The sequence below is a fragment of the Alosa sapidissima genome, chromosome 8 (assembly GCF_018492685.1).
Source record: "Alosa sapidissima isolate fAloSap1 chromosome 8, fAloSap1.pri, whole genome shotgun sequence".
Classification (NCBI taxonomy): Eukaryota; Metazoa; Chordata; class Actinopteri; order Clupeiformes; family Clupeidae; genus Alosa; species Alosa sapidissima.
In genome coordinates this window covers 31133618-31151529 of record NC_055964.1, presented here as the reverse complement: position 1 = coordinate 31151529, position 17912 = coordinate 31133618, and the positions used below count along the sequence as shown (strand labels likewise).

General features: G+C 42.8%; 2 long non-coding RNA genes across 2 annotated transcripts; one reads left to right on the top strand and one right to left on the bottom strand.

The window, feature by feature from the left end:
* The first annotated feature begins 6074 nt into the window (after positions 1-6074).
* On the top strand, positions 6075-7122 carry LOC121715717. Its single transcript, XR_006033667.1, has 3 exons — positions 6075-6486; positions 6675-6833; positions 7029-7122. It is a non-coding gene; the product is annotated as an uncharacterized LOC121715717 (long non-coding RNA).
* A 299-nt stretch (positions 7123-7421) lies between these two features.
* LOC121715721 lies at positions 7422-16103 on the bottom strand. Its single transcript, XR_006033671.1, has 3 exons — positions 16022-16103; positions 13988-13991; positions 7422-7543 (listed from the first exon to the last, which is right to left on the bottom strand). It is a non-coding gene; the product is annotated as an uncharacterized LOC121715721 (long non-coding RNA).
* Positions 16104-17912: the final 1809 nt, after the last annotated feature.

Genomic DNA, 17912 nt, shown 5'->3' with positions numbered 1-17912 from the left:
AGGTTTGGTCTCAGCTTTGATGGGGGCACATCCCCAACTCCTGTTGTCACGATACCAACAATTTCAACACCAATACCAAGTGAAGAATCTCGATTTCGATTAAAATTTGATTTGGTTTGGGGGCCCCCACCACCTTGATGCCATCAGTAAGATTGAATATTGTGTGATCATTCACATCAGTGCCAATCATAGAATTTGATTGATCCTCCACACAGACACACACAGAAACACACACACAGATAACCCTTCCCCATACCCCTCGATCAGCCAATCAAATGACGTTTCTTCTTGTACTGTCGTGCTGGCTGTCGGAATGATCATCAGCACAAATAAGTTCGCTAAAATATTAGTGGGGACAATTTTGTCATCTTAAAATTTTGATTAGGACTAGTCCTTAGCGTCCCACCCTAAATCTACGCCCATGAGTGTATTTGTGAATGTAGCCTGATGCAAAGTAATAAAAGAGAAACTAGGTGCATTTCCTTAGAAATTAACATTGCGAGACACCAGATATTTCTTCTATGATCTCATCCCATAAAGCTTTTCTTTGACTTAGTTTTTTGAACATTTATTTTATCTAATGACATAGCAAACATGATGAATTGAATCCACATATCCTTGCACTTGCGAAAACTATTTTTCACTAGCCTAAAACAATGAGGTCGCAAAAACAATGACTTCACACTTGACTTGCGACTCCACTCAGAAGACTTCAGACTTGACTCGGACTCGAGCTTCGAGACTCCTGAACAAGCTGTATTTCATGCAATTATTCTAAATGTATTCATGTATTTCTATTTTATTTTATTGCTACATACAGAATACTTTGGAAAACGTATAACGAGCGGTATGGCCCATTTGCCATAATGTGCAACGTAACGCATGTGCGCACTCACAGAAGTAAAAAAAGAAATGCATGCGACAAGAAGTCCTCCCGGAGTTGTGCCTTTTATCATTACTTTCGGTTACAATAACTTCGTGCAAAGAGGAAATAAGCGAACAGTTACATGCAAGGTGTGTGGCACCAGGATAAATTATACCTATTCAACAACGTCTGATTTCATCAGGCATCTCCAAACGCACCCAGATAGGTCATGGCCTAGCATATCGTCACAGGTGACAAGCTAACCATCGCAAAGTGTTGTGCTAATGCTGGGAACAGACAGGGATGGACAAAAATACATCAGAATATATTTCAAAATAAAATACCTAATAGGCCTACCCTAATTTTTAATGTATCTAAAATACTGTATTTTTGTATTTAGAAAATACTCAAAATACTTTTTTCAAGGAAGTATGGAAGCACTGCAAAAAAACGTTTTTTATCCCAAACATTTAGCCTATTAAAACTATATAGTAAAAAACAATAAAAATTGGCCCCTGTTATACCAAATAGTATACCGTATGCAAGTTCATGTAGTGTGATCAGAATTAAGAATAATTCAAGAATTTACATTTACATTTAGTCATCTAGCTGATGCTTATCCAAAACAACTGACAGATTCAGCAGCCGTGGCCTACTGGTTAGCGCTTCGGACTTGTAACCGAAGGGTTGCAGGTTCAAACCCCAACCTGTAGGCACGGCTGAAGTGGCCTTGAGCAAGGCACCTAACCCCTCACTGCTCCCCGAGCACTGCTGTTGTTGCAGGCAGCTCACTGCGACCGGGATTAGTGTGTTCACTGTGTACTGAGTGTGTTTCACTAATTCACAGATTGGGATAAATGCAGAGATTAAATTTTCGGGATCAAAGAGTATATACTTATACTTATACTAATAGCCGTCACTGAAAAGCTGTGAGTGTCGTTGAACACAGCTGTTCTCACATTAGCTGATTGCGATAAACATAAACCATTGTTGCCTAATTACCAATTATTCATTACATTGTGTAGTATCTACTTTTTAGTGTCACATATAGTATTTTGCAATATTTGTAAAAAACAAAAATACAAAATACAGAGCCATTTCCTTCAACCCAATAAAATACAAATGACAAATTGCTATTTTGTATTTGAAATACATATTACATGTTTCAGAAATACTACCCATCCCTGAGAACAGGCAGATTACATCTTTATAGTTGGCCATATGATGACATACTTAGGTTAATACTGTATTTCACCAGTTAGGGCACCAAAATGGCCAGCACTGTGTAGCCTATCTTGACATGTCTAAGTTTTTGGTTACAATATACAGGTAGTGGGCTCTCTGTTGATTTTAATGAGTAGGCCTAAGCCTAAAGTTACAGCATTTCTATCACAATTGACCAGACTTCGACCTTTGGTCTGCTTTTAACAAAATTCTGGCTATGATTTTTCCTTGTATTGCATCATGAGCCATCACTGCGCCTATTGCATTCTACTGTTGTTAGCCTTAAGCCTAGCTCAGTCATTATGTTAGCCCTCCATTAGAAGTGCAATGAGCTGCATTGAGCATAATAAACTGCATTTAGAATTCCAAATCCATATTTCTACATATTTTGGTAAAAGTAACTTAAAAGGAATACAATAGTAGTGTAATGCCTTACAATTCAGATACAGATTACTTTGAAATGATAGGAATGAGTAATACATAATACATTACGATTTTGAAGTAACTTGCCCAACACTGATGACAACCAGCACTTTCTATGTGTGTGTATGTGTGTGTGTGTGTGTGGAGGGTCAATCAAATTCTATGATTGCCACTGATGTGAATGATCTCACAAATCACACAAACCAAATCTAATTTTTTAAATATCGCAAAAGTATCGATTCGAGATTCTTAGTATTGTTATTGAAACAATAATGTTGGTATTGTGACAACAGGAGTTGGGGATATGTCCCCACCAAAGCTGAGACCAAACCTACGCCCTTGTGGTCCATCCATTTCAATAACCTGGCAGCTTCGAAAATCTACATATTCTGTTTAGGTTACTATGATATAGTAGCTTAGGTTAGTAGACCTAGTTCATAAAACAGAGTAGACAAACCTTTTCTAAATCGTCATAAGCCGACGACATAGGCTACTGTAGTTGTTTAACTAACCCAACTCCACATGTCGTTCTCTGTTTACAGTAAGCTATGCGTCATTTCACTCAGTGGCCACACGCACAGCACGTGAATCTGCAAGACACCAGCTTGCTAATGGTGGTAGTTCACTGTGATAAACATTAAAATTATAGCCTGACAAGCCAGACTAGGCAATAACATTTTTGCTGCCGCTAGGGTGCGTCTAGATTTCTAGGCTATTAAAATTAGCTTTGAATTTATTCAATAGGATGTAGCCTTATAGCCTAATCTCTGTGTAGACAATAGCCTAATGAAAACTGAAAAGACCTATCTGTCTGTGCCCTGGCTACAGTAGGCCTACAGTACATGCACTCCTATTGAATTTTCAGAACCAAGGAGACTGTATTCTCTATTGGGTTGTAATCAAAATTAAGTTTTAAATAAAGTTAACACGTTTTCTGAAAATTTTGTTCCATGTGCCCTTTTTTTAAATTTGAGCCCCTGCCCTTTCAAAGGTCTCTGCACGCCCCTGCTGCCTAGTGACCTTACCGTGCTCCCAAACGTCTCCTGCAGCACTGTGCCTGCGTGCACCTTCTGAGAGTTCACTGAATGTATGACGTCACGGATTGGTGGCCGCAAGGCATTTCAATTAACACAGAAAATTGTTATTTTTGTACATTTCTAATTTCACAAACTATTAATGAGACATTTTAGCGAATATTCAGGTTGGAACTAGCGGAAGTATTACAAATTTTAAAAAGTAAAAAACGGGTCTTGTCAAAAAGGCACTTGGACATCAAAGGGGCAAAAGGGCAGGTGCTAGAGCCCCTGTAGCCCCCCTTCTCTGCACGTGCCTGGTTGTATCGACCAGTCATAAACGCTTGGTCAAATTCAAGACTTTTTTCCTCAATGGTTCCATGTTGGTGGAATGAGTTGCCCAGTGCTCTCCGTTCCTGTGATAGTTTTGGGTCTTTGGGTCTAAAGGCAGATCTGGGGCAGCCGTGGCCTACTGGTTAGCGCTTCGGACCTGTTACCGGAGGGTTGCCGGTTTGAGCCCCGACCAGTAGGCGCGACTGAAGTGTCCTTGAGCAAGGCACCTAACCCCTCACTGCTCCCCGAGCGCCGTTGTTGTTGCAGGCAGCTCACTGCACCGGGATTAGTGTGTGCTTCACCTCACTGCACTGTAAAAAATCAAACTTGGGAAATAGTGGCCACAACTTGAAAAACTAATTAAGAAAGAACATTCTTACAAGTGACCGTTGTCTTAACTTGCAATCGTGTGTTATATGACTGTTTTTTATTAACATTAGGAGAACTTGAGTGGTAAAGTTTGGAGAAATTCAAAATGTAAGTTAATCGCAGGGCAAAGTTCAGCCAACTTTTTGGGAACAAGACCACGCATGCGCAGTCGGATTCCACCGCTAATGGAGAGGAGAGGCGCGCGAGGCACAACCTATGGGCACAACGACTTTGGTAAGTTCACACACAGACAACAGGGTTCGTGTTCAAATGTAAGGCCCCCCTTAGTTCTGCCGACTAATACGTCTGTAATATCGTTTAGTATCTCTGTATGTAGACTAAGGCTGATATTATACGTAAGACCGTTGTGTTTAAAAATAAACAAAATGTTTTGGCGCGCTTAGCTAACCGCTAGCGAACATTAGCTAGCTAACGTTACCTCAAGTCTAGGGGCAGGTGATTTTTTTTTTTCTTCTGCTTGCTACTTAAGACTTTTCCTGAACTGCGTTTACGGCCCAAACATCATTTTTTTGAGCACTATGCACATCTTATTAGATGTTTTGGTCCCTTGGTTGAGTTATGGACAATGCGTTTTGAGGCAAAACACAGTTTTTTCAAAACGGTTGTCCATGATACCAAGAATTTCAAGAACATTCTAGTCACCTTGGCAACCAAACACCAGTTAATGGTTGCATATCATCTTGATTCACATCTACTAAGCCACCGTATCCATGTTGAGAAAGTGAACGTTGTTCAGGCTGCATCTTTAGATGCATCGTGGAAAAGGGCTTTAGAGAGAAGGTTTTCCCACCTCGAGTCTGTGTCTTTGTCATCCGATGTTCAAGTGGATGGAATTAGATACAGAGAGGGCATGATCATTTCTGCAGGTCAGTGTGGTGGCCTACCAGAATTCCACAGAATACATAGAATTCTCGTTGCAGAAGACTTGGGGTTCCTTTGCATAAAGCTCCCGTCTTGGTATATAGAACATCTTAGATCGTATGAGTTGGATGAGACAAGTTATGCTGAGACTGACATCTTGACATTTGATGACTTAAATGACTTTTATCCTTTGATAGCCTACTCTGTCAGGGGAAAGCTTCTAGTGTCACCGAAGAAATTTCTGTTGCACTGAGGTGGTCTGTGATCACTGATATGATTTAATGCATTTGTGATTCATGAGCACTGCAATTCCAATATCTTTGTCAGAGACTAATGCTTTATCTTGCTTTCATGTTAAGTCATTCAAATAATCGCTACAATTCTTTTTGTTCTGCAGAAATTTAGAAAATGTTGCTGCGTGTCATAATATCGCCGAACAACATAAAAAAAATAAGTATGCCAGATCTCCCCAGCTCATTACAAAGCTTAAAAGAAATTCTACAAGATCAACTGCAGCTGAACAAAGGATTCATTCTCCAATTTGAGGACCCAGAGTTTGGAAATGAACTCTGCAACTTAACAGCTATTTCAGAGCTACCACCTGAGAAAGCTACCCTGAAGGTGATTTATGAGGCAAGCCCTGACCCTGATGGATCAGATGTTCCTGACCCTGATGGATCAGATGTGTCACTGTCGTCACTGGATACAGCATCACCTCCAAGTTCATGTAGCTCTCCTGGTACATCTAGACGGGTTTCTGCATGGCCAACTCCTTTTCCGATACCAACCTTTGCCTATGATATCGAATTGCGCCTCCAAAAAGGAAATGATGCCTACAAAGAGAAGGGCATCCTGTTAGAAGCCACTAGAGACATGAAAAGTGACATTGTAGATAAAATTGCGCAAGCTGTGTTTGAGATTACTGCATATCCAGAACCAAAAGAAAGAGAGTCTATAGCAATAGCTCTTGTCAATAAACATCCCTGCCTTCGTGAACCAGGAAGCGGAAATGGGTGGAATGGATGGAATATCAGTATTGCATTCAAAATTGGAAACTACCGTCAGAAGCTGCGCAATGCAGGCTGCGAAGAAGTGAAGGTGAATGAAAGGCGGGGAACCCATGGAAGACCTTTCAAAAAAGCAAGAAGAGCCGAGGTCAATTTCCTTCCTAACCACCCCGCTGGACAGAGTGAAGACTCCTTGGAAAAGGATCGAGATTCAATAACCATTGAGATGGAAAAAAGGAATCCTAACATGACTTTTGTCAGTGGAGCTATGGATCGCACATTCTCCTTGCGAAGGAAAGAAATAGTTGAACAGGAACCCCATGTTGTATTGGTGAAAAACAGATGGCCAGCTCTCTTCCTGGAGTATCAGGTTGGTGTACTTCTCAAGTCATTCTAACTCTTACTCTGTCTGCTTTTTTCTTCCAAAACCTTTTCTTCAGCTTGCTTCTTTGGTGACACACTCTCTGATTTCCGTCTCTCATAATTTCACTAATGTATTCTTGTGTTTATTTGCTTTCTAATAGCTTTTATAAACCTTTAAGCACTTTTCTTCTATAGGTGAACTGTGAATTTCACAGATTAACGATGATTAACCTCAAGAGAACATTCCTGGAAGCTGTTGACACACACACCCCAAGACTCCTGCAGATGTTTAGAAACAGAAGAGCACATTTGGGTGAAGAGATGCAGACACTCCTTGACTCATTGGATAAGCAGGTGATAAGAAAGACATGTAGATGTAGTAGATACTGTAAATCTACTGCTGTGGTCTAAATGGTGTTTTATGGTATTTTTGATTGCCTAAGTTGCTTGTTGAGAAGTAATAGAATGACCACAACAGAAATCAATATTTGTTTTGTGGAAATGAAAGTTCTTAAGGATTTTTTTTTTTGTAATGTTTGCTTTTTTCAGACATCGGACATTTCCATGCACAGAAAGACCGTGGCACTCCGAGGGCTTCCATTGTTCCTGAAAGACTACGGAGCAGAGAAGATTCTAACAACATGGGGTGCGTTTCCCAAAAGCATCGTTGCTAACTACGGTAGCAACTAACATGGTTGCAACTATGTAAGTACGACACAACTGTTCCCCAAAACGATAGTGTGAACTATGGTGGTGGAACTTACATAGTACGATGCATCGTGACACTGCGTCAGTGTTTCCCAAAACCATAGTAGCAACTAACGTTCGCAACCACTATCGTAAAGTTGTGTAGTTACAGCTACACCTCTCGACCTGTAGTATGTAGTAAGAACCATAGTAGACGACGTAACCCTGATGACGGAACACGCAGAGGACAGATGGATGAGAGGTAGCCATTAAACGATCCCATAACATTGCTGTGGGATACCATACCATAGCATTGCTGGAATCTACAATTGCACATTACTGTGGTACAGTGGAAAGTGAAGTGTTATGGAGTTAGCCTACTGTAACTTGCGTTGTGTTTTACTGGTGATACACTCGGAAACGATGATGGTAGATGAAGCAGGTTTATTGGTCTGCATGGGTCAGGAAATATAACATGAGGGAATACAGTGAGATCTGGTCCGCCTGCAGCAGTTAACTTCTCTTCTGCTCTCAGACACAATTCTATTAGGCTACTACACTAAGTATCTAAGCATATGGTTATTTCATTTCAGGTCCAGTATGAGGTGAGGTGTGTCAATAAAATAATACAAAATAAATTCCAAAAGGGAATAATGTGGCATAAAAACATGAGTGTGAATGTGTAAATGTATGTAACTGTATAAGTAAACTACTTATATATCTAATCTGTTGAAATCTGTTATATTTCTAATTAGATCTAATTATATTCTTACATGGGGGTGATCATCCAGTATGATAAAATAAATATAAACAGTAGAATATGCAAACATTCAATCAGAGAGTGAATTCGATATACCACATACAAATACAAACACTACTTCATCTATTTTCATTAGTAAACACGCAAAACAGCGCTCATAAAAAGGTAAACACTCCACTCTTGTGGTGATACAGCGGTACTGCATTTAGAACGCTACAAAGACGTTAATGGCTAGTCATTCTAGCTCGCGAATGCTAGCCATGCTACGAGTGAAACATAAAACATTCACGAAACATAAAATCAAAACAACAAATACAATCGGTTACCTGCATGGGTCAGGAAATATAACATGAGGGAATACAGTGAGATCTGGTCCGCCTGAACAAAATAAATGTGATATTAAAATTTGCACTAAAGCCATACGATCGTGCTTCAAGGTCAACCGAAAATACAAAACCAAATAAAACTTACAAGACAATACAAAACATCGCTGAAACGCGAGTTATGTGGATGAACATACATAATGATTTTAACAATAGATATAGGACATATATAATACAATTTATAACACTTTTAATGACTTTTAATGCGGACCCTCATTTGCCCAGCTTACCTGCAGCAGTTAACTTCTCTTCTGCTGCAGGACACCCACAATGCAACTACTGTACAGAATAATTCCAAAATAAAAGTCTTGACCCATTTAGCAGGATTTAACAATAACTATATGGAGCACTTTATTAACACCGTTACATACACCCCCCTTAAATACTGCTAAATTGGGGACGTACCATAAAGAGAATATCAAGAAAAAAAAAGAGAGAGAGAAGAGAGAGAAAAAAAAATGTGGTCATTCGCCTGTATGAAGAGAAGAAGAAACTAGTATTTCACTAAAGAGTATCAAAAGCTGTCGATCAAGAAATCCTCCAACTAGGGAGTACCTAAAGAATGGGATGGCGCCTTACCCCAGACTGAAAGTAGACTCTAGAGATGCCTGCTACACCTCAAATTCTGCTATAACACTACATATATCTGATACTTCTCTCTATTCGTGTCTTGTGTACTCTCAGACTGACTAAATCTAATACTAAGAGTTCAGCCTAAAACAAACTTTTAACTAGAGAAATGAAAGAATTTACTGTGGACTCAGGAGTGTCAAGAAGTTGTTCATTCATCTCACAAATGAGTCTTATAGGAGGTTTGACAGCCCTGCCTCGTCTGGTATGAGTAACTGTGTCGTCAAAACCCTGGGGTTGAGTGCATACCGCAGGCTCATCTGTGATGGTGTCTTCATGAGTGGATACTACTGGTTGGAGCTCAGCATCGTGTGAACCAAAGCCATTGCCTGCAGGGAGAACATCCTGTTTTCTCTCTTCACCTGCGACGTCACTAGCTGAGTCAACTAGTTCTGACAAACAATCAGACACACCCGGCGAGTCTGTGTTGGGAGTTTGACAATCCTCCACCTCGAAGTCAGCAGGGCTAGTGAGCACCCACTGTGAGGTCCGGTCAACACAGCCATCGTCCTCATCTGGAGAGATTATCTCAGGGACCGCCTCACCACTGTCACTGGAAGGGAGTTCTCGCATATCTCCAACAGGCAAAAAGTTCACAGGAAGCAGAAGATTTCTGTGGACTACCTTCACTCTGTCTGAGTTGACTTCTCTGATCTTGTAGACATTGATGTTGGGATTCACAGCCACGACCTCATATGGAAAAGACTCCCATTTGTCTGCTACCTTCCTCTTTCCTCTTTCACCTCTGTTCGCGATGAGCACTCTGTCACCGATGGCAAGTGGGGAGCCCTTGACTTTCCTGTTGTAGAGCCTGGCGTGTCGAGTCTGTTCTTTCTGACTGTGCTTCTGTGCTATCTGCACCGCCTCACGCAGGTCTTTCTTCAGGCGAGACACAAACTCATTGTGGTCCACCACTACACCATCAGAAAGGACAGTTTGAAACAGGATGTCAACTGGGAGACGAGGGACTCTACCAAACATGAGATAGAAAGGTGCAAATCCTGTTGTCTCATGCTCTGTGCAGTTGTAACAGAAGGTGAGCAGCTGTAACATCTGAGGCCATCTGGCTTTTGACTTAGGCGGCAAAGTTCTGATCATAGATCCAAGGGTCCTGTTGAATCTTTCAACAACGCCGTTGCCCATGGGGTGGTATGGAGTCGTGTGTGACTTCTCGACACCTGACAGAGTCAACAGTTCCTTGATCAATTTGCTCTCGAAATTTGCACCTTGGTCAGAGTGAATTCTCTTGGGAAAGCCGTAAACGAGAAAGAAGTCATTCCAGAGTCTCCGAGCTACTTGCTTGGCAGATTGATTTTTGCATGGGAATGCATGGGCCATCTTAGAGAAGTGATCAGTCACGACGAGCACATCCATGGACTTCCCATCATTGACCTCCGCAGACCAAAAGTCGATGCAGATCAACTCCATCGGCTCTGATGTACGAATACTCTCCAGCGGAGCACGAGCATTGGGCTCTGGTGTCTTCCCAACAACACAACGATGACAGTTCTTCACATGATCGTCAATGTCTCTCTTCATGCCATCCCAGAAGAATCTCTGTCTTGCAAGAGACAACGTTCGGCTTTTCCCCTGGTGACCAGCTGTATCATGAAGCCCTGTGAGGACTTGTGCTTTGAGAGAGTTCGGCACCACAAAGAGGAAAAGTCGTCTGTTCATGTTGTGGTCTCTTCTAACCTTGGACAGCACACCATCACGGATAACCAGCTTGTCCCAGTACTTCAGGAGCTGACGTACACTGGAGGGCTCATCTGCTCTTTCGCTCTTAGAAGGCTTTCGACGTCTCTCGATGTAGTAGAGAACTCGGTTGATGGTTCCATCTTGTCCCTGCTGGTTCACAAGACTGCTGTGGGGAATGGAGTCAACATGCTGCAATTGAGGAACAGCTGGGCTCGCCCCCATGACTTCACACAGGCCACCTGTAGAGTGTGCGTCTAAAACAGCTGAAACTTCTGGAGCTCCGACTGAACCACTGGCTGAGGCTTCATCACTGTGTGCGTCCTGCGGACCATTTCCTGATCTCAGGACCATCTGATGGTTGGTGGTGTACTTGAAAGCATGTTGAACAGTGTCATCAACAACACCACTGACATTCTTCAAAAGAGACAAGTATGGCTCTGTGACGAGACGGTGACTTATGCAAGACTGGACAAATGGCTCTCTGCTCAAAGCATCAGCGACAACATTTCTGGGGCCTGGAACATACTTCAGATCAAAACTGTATGATGCGAGTTTAGCCACCCATCGCTGCTCACAAGCGTCTAGCCTAGGCTTTGTCAAGATGTACGTCAAAGGATTGTTGTCCGTCCAGGCTGTGAAGTGACGTCCTTTTAGCCAATGGCTGAACTTTTCGCAAACAGCCCACTTCAAAGCAAAGAATTCCAGTCTGTGAGCAGGGTAGTTCACCTGAGAGCGGGAAAGTGTTCTGCTGGCAAAGGCTACTGGTCTTGCCACATCTTCACCAGGAGGGACTTGAGATAGAACTGCCCCGACTCCATCAAAGGACGCATCTATGGCCAGAATGAAAGGTTGGTCAAAGGTGGGATGAGCCAAAGTTACATTCTGCATCAGGTCTGACTTCAAGGTATCAAAAGCGGTCTGACACGCAGATGTCCAGTCAGAGGGAGCAAGTTTGGCATAGCTGATTCTCCTCCTAGGTTTTCTTCCCTTTCTCACATTAGTCTGCTTGCTGGAACCTGCAGTCAACTGGAAGAGCGGCTTGGCTTTGGCAGAACATCCCTGGATAAAGTGTTGGTAATACATCACCATACCGAGGAACGACCTGATCTTCTTTGGACACGGGGTTTGTCCATCAATCTCCATAAGATCAGTTCTCTGGACTTTGCTGATGGCCTCGACTTTGCCAGGGTCTGTCTGGATTCCATCCTCACAGATGATGTGGCCAAGGAACTTTACGGATCGTCTCAAGAAGAAACACTTCTTAGGGGCCAGCTTCAGGTTATGACTGGACAGACGGGAGAAGACCATTTCAAGGCGTTGGAGGGCCACAGACTCAGACGGCGCAAACACCATCAGATCGTCCAGGTAGCACAGAACACTACTGAAGTTCTCATCTCCAAAGATAGACATCATCATTCTCATGAATGTGGCTGGACTGTTGGAGAGACCCTGAGGGAGTCTGTTGTACTCGTGCAGGCCAAAGGGAGAAGAAAAAGCGGTGTATTTCTTGTGCTCTTCCTGTAGAGGCACATTATAATAGCCTGACGTCAGGTCCATAGTGGAGAAGAAGACGTTTCCACCCAGAGCAGCTAACACGTCAGACTGGTGCGGCAGCGGGTAAGCGTCTCTGACAGTTCGTGCATTAAGCCACCTGAAGTCAGTGCAGATCCTTAAATCGCCATTCTTCTTCCAGACCAACACAAGTGGAGATGCATAATCACTGTGTGACTTACTGATGATTCCTTTCTCCTCCATCTCGTTCAAAGCTGTTCTTAGTGAAGCATACTGGCTTGGTGGTATTCGCCTGTACGGCAAACGAAAGGGTCGGTCATCGGTCAAATGGATGCGATGGACAACGTCTCTGGCTTCTCCACAGTCCATTTTGTCTCTTGAGAAGATTGACTCATATCTCTCAATGACTTGAAGCAGCTCGTCTTTCCAGTGTGCTGACACCTCACAAGACTCCAAGTCGACGTCAGGAAGATTCAGGTTGCTCAGGACATGTTTAATCTCGTCACTGGATCTGGGCGTTGAAGCGGGACAGGCATTCTCAGCGCACTGCACATTTGACTTGATCTGTTCTGGTTGTGGTAGTTCTTCCACAGCGATACAAGGGGACACATCAGCTATCTTGGTGTTCTTTCTCAACACGACTCTGTGGTTGGTTGGATTGATGACTTTCAGCGGAACAGAACCATCTCCCCAAAGCGGTGTGATTACTCTGCCAACCATTATCTGCTTTGGTCTTGACCTTGACTTTGTCGGCTCAACGATGACTGTGCTGCCCACCGACAACACTGAAGACACGGGTAGCTTTCCCCAAACCAGGTGTTCTGTCTGCGGCTCTAATGTCACACTTCTCTGGAGCTTCACAGTGCCTACTCTCTCTGGCACAGACTCACCTCTCCACCTCTCAGTGTTGGAGAAAAGGGACAAAAACTCGTGACACTCATCACTCTGGATATGGCTGGGCGTGGACATAAGTCTCCAGTAGCCGGTCGTCCCTTTCAGCTGTCTCAAGAGCCTCTTGATGGCGTTGGTGCCCAGGATCATCTCCTCAGTCTGACCTGGCACAACTAGAGTAGGGACCGTCATGGAACAACCATACATCGACACTTGAAGGTCATAAATCGCTGTGGGACTGACACGATGGCCTCCACAGCCAACAATTACAATGTTGTGCGCTGACTGCTTTGTTATATCTGGACTGCATCTCAATAAACTAGCTTCAGCAAACTCGCTAAGAGTACATGCCATGGATCCACTATCGATAAGGGCTTTAAAAGTGGGGCCATTCTTAATTGAAACTGATGTGTAGAACAGACTATCTGATCTTGGAACTGTCTGTAAACTCTGAAAAATTACTGTCTTGTCTGAAGAAATATCACTACTGTACAGCTGACTTAAGGATTCATAATCTGAAAAAGCTTCGAAACTAGAGGTGGGAGGCTCACTCTCAAGATCTACGTGGTCCTCCCCTACACGCAGATCAGTCAGTTTGACGGCTGGCTGATGGGTGCTGCACTCCCGCCTCTGTGTGGACATTTGTTACGTGGGTGATCAGGTGAGAAACACTGGAAACACAGTCTGTTTTCCCTACAGTGTGACAGAGCAGAATGAGAGGAGTCTTTACAGACTAAGCAAGGTGTGTCGTTAAGGCCTTGAATCCGAGGTAGGCCACTGGGCTTCCTACTAGTCGGTCTGGACTGGGCATTGCTCATGAGAACTTTCTCCAGCATACTAATCATCCTCTCCAGAGAAGAGTGATCTGTGGGTGCAGACTGTTGTGGAGACCGCGGGTTACACAGGGGCGCTGGGCTAGTAGCCACCTCTATTCTGTTCACAGCCACCTCCCTCTCCAGGACCGTCTTATCTTTCCTCTTCCCTGCTGCTCTGATGAATTTCTCTGAGTGGTATTCATTCAAGACTTCCTGCACCTCAGAAGCAGACCACTTATCAATAGTCTTAGAACGAAATGTGAGGGCCAAATCAGAGTTCGGGCAGTTCCGAATGAACATTCGTGTGACCTCAATGGACAGATTGTCTTGCTGCTTACCCTGTTCTTTGAGACATTCCGCAGTGACATCAGCAGCACGGTTGAGGCGCAGCCAGTAGTCATAGGGGTCTTCCTGAGCTGGAGTGTGACTGTCCTGTGTGTGTGTACTAGCTGTAGCTGCTGTTGGGCTAGGCCTGCTCAAGTGTGTGAGAATACTGTCTGCGAGCTGCTGACCTATGTGTTGCACAATGTTACCCATCTGACCTACAAGGTCAAGAGGAGTGGACGTGTACGGGAGCTGGTGTGCGGAGGAGCTATCCTGTTGTGTGGGAGCAGTGTGTGGTGAATCCCTAATGAGAGGAGGTAAAGCATGGGCTGCCATCCCTACGCTACAACCTACATCTGAGCTAAGCTCTGGAAAAGGGAGAGGCGCCCCCAATAAACCCCTACCCCGACTAACACTACCCGGAGTCTGGAAGTACTGAGATCTGGTAAACTGTGAGCTATCCATTACAATGAAAGAGTAATATAGAAAAGTAGAAAGTAGAAAAGTAGAAAGCAGAAAACCTATGTACACTATAATACAAATACTACCATCTCACATCACAATCATATAATTACATAATTCACATGCTGCAGGTATACTGAACCATATGCACTCAACAGATGTTAAGCCAAAAGAGGACAACAGGCCCACCGGTCCGAAGAGGCGTTGATCTGCGACCAACTGGAGAACACGGGATCACGGCACTACTGTAACTTGCGTTGTGTTTTACTGGTGATACACTCGGAAACGATGATGGTAGATGAAGCAGGTTTATTGGTCTGCATGGGTCAGGAAATATAACATGAGGGAATACAGTGAGATCTGGTCCGCCTGCAGCAGTTAACTTCTCTTCTGCTCTCAGACACAATTCTATTAGGCTACTACACTAAGTATCTAAGCATATGGTTATTTCATTTCAGGTCCAGTATGAGGTGAGGTGTGTCAATAAAATAATACAAAATAAATTCCAAAAGGGAATAATGTGGCATAAAAACATGAGTGTGAATGTGTAAATGTATGTAACTGTATAAGTAAACTACTTATATATCTAATCTGTTGAAATCTGTTATATTTCTAATTAGATCTAATTATATTCTTACATGGGGGTGATCATCCAGTATGATAAAATAAATATAAACAGTAGAATATGCAAACATTCAATCAGAGAGTGAATTCGATATACCACATACAAATACAAACACTACTTCATCTATTTTCATTAGTAAACACGCAAAACAGCGCTCATAAAAAGGTAAACACTCCACTCTTGTGGTGATACAGCGGTACTGCATTTAGAACGCTACAAAGACGTTAATGGCTAGTCATTCTAGCTCGCGAATGCTAGCCATGCTACGAGTGAAACATAAAACATTCACGAAACATAAAATCAAAACAACAAATACAATCGGTTACCTGCATGGGTCAGGAAATATAACATGAGGGAATACAGTGAGATCTGGTCCGCCTGAACAAAATAAATGTGATATTAAAATTTGCACTAAAGCCATACGATCGTGCTTCAAGGTCAACCGAAAATACAAAACCAAATAAAACTTACAAGACAATACAAAACATCGCTGAAACGCGAGTTATGTGGATGAACATACATAATGATTTTAACAATAGATATAGGACATATATAATACAATTTATAACACTTTTAATGACTTTTAATGCGGACCCTCATTTGCCCAGCTTACCTGCAGCAGTTAACTTCTCTTCTGCTGCAGGACACCCACAATGCAACTACTGTACAGAATAATTCCAAAATAAAAGTCTTGACCCATTTAGCGGGATTTAACAATAACTATATGGAGCACTTTATTAACACCGTTACACTACAACAGAGCGGCCTGTGGTGAAGTGCTATGGTGACCGCAATCATCTGTGTTGTTATTATTCGTGAATTTACATGTAGCCTAATGCTAATGTGTCAGCGCAGATTCTTTCGAACACCCGTTAAGTTAAGTTATCTGGTGATAAAGCTTTTGAATGCCAACGGTATTGTTATGTGAGGCTAGCATTGTAATTGTTATAAAAGGATAACGTTACATTGTAGTCGTATGTTAAGTGTGTTTGGATGAAGCATCTGCTAATCATACACATAGCTAACGGTATATGGACTCTACAGCCCATTATGATGTGGTGAAGTGACTGTGCTGTGGCAGAGACTGTAGCGTGTGTGCTTTACATGAGAGAGGTCAGGGGTTCAAGACTGAGTCGATGGGTGTGAGGTGAGTATGCCTGTGGAGTGGGGTTTGTGTTGTATCTTGTCTGATCACAAGCTATGTTTAGTTGGTGTATAAGTTAGGCTACTCTCAGTTATTATATGATCTTGATATTTGAACACATAGCTGAATTATGTTGGTACAATGACATTGGAGAATGCTGCTGTGAAGTTGAGTAGCCTCTCGCTTGGAGAACTTTAAGACCTCTGGGACTTAAGTGAGCATGCAGAGTGCTGTGGTCAGTGTCAAAATGTGACATGATTTTCACTGATTTAACTTGTCCTTCATGGCCCAGGTATGGGTAGGCCTGTCATGGGAGGCGGAAAAATGGTAAGTTGCCTTTGCTTTGTGACCTTTCAATCTGTGTATGTATTTTGATGTCATGGCTCATAGGGAACGTGTGTGTGTGTGTGTGTGGGAGGGATCATGGGGAGAAAGTGATGGTACATTTACCCCCTCACCCCCACCAAACTAAAAGAAATGTAAAAAACATAAACAAAGGGGGAAAAAACAGGTAATGTGGCAGGGAATTGTGGGGTTTGGGTGTTTAGGCCAAACATATGTGCAACTAATTCCCAGTGTGCTTCCAGGCCAGCAGGAAGGTGTGCAGCAGCCACTGGAATTACCTCTTCCACCTCCTCCACTAACAGCTCCTCATCAGCCGGCAGTGGGATGTGATCCTGAAGGGCCATGTTGCAGAAGCGCCGCCACCAAAACTACACTGCACACCTTTGCAGGATGGAGCTTCAGGCCACCAGCGGATTTGCTCACACACCTTTCCACATGCCCAAGACCCTCTCCACAACAACGCATTCCGGCTATGGGCGTTGTTGTACCGCGCCTCTGCCTCGCTGTTGGGCTCCTAGATGGAGCAGTTGACATGCTTGTATTATCATAGGGGGTTGATGGAATAAAGTAGGTCTTGAAATGTCAGTGCACTCACAGGGAATATAGACATGCATTTGAAAACAACAGTATAGACTTTGCTACTATCTCAGCAGCAGAAGGCAACAAAATGAGCAGCACCTACAGTAACACTGTGTGTGTGTGTGTGTGTGTATGTTGGTACAGCTGGCGCAGATCCTTCAACCATTTGAGCATTGAAACATTTGTGCTATGTGAACTGTGATTTTGTGGTTGTGATTCAACACACAACTTCATAACTACAATGGATGAAAAGTAATGGTAAAAAAAACTGTATCTGTGCATTTAAAATATCATGAAATACTTGTGTGTGGTAACAGTATTCAGTTTTCAGTGTCACAGTGAAAACACATAACAAGGGCAACATTGGGCAAATGCTGCATAAAGGCATGAAAATATTCCAGTGAAATGAAGGGCAATGATAAAGTAAAGTATTCATTTATATAGCGCTTTTAGAACAGAGTGAAACCCAAAGCACTTACACAACAACATGTTGTTCAACATTGTTCATATTACATATCCATATTTATTCTGCTCTTACTGTAAGGTAAGTGCTGAGATACTGCACATATTTATATTTC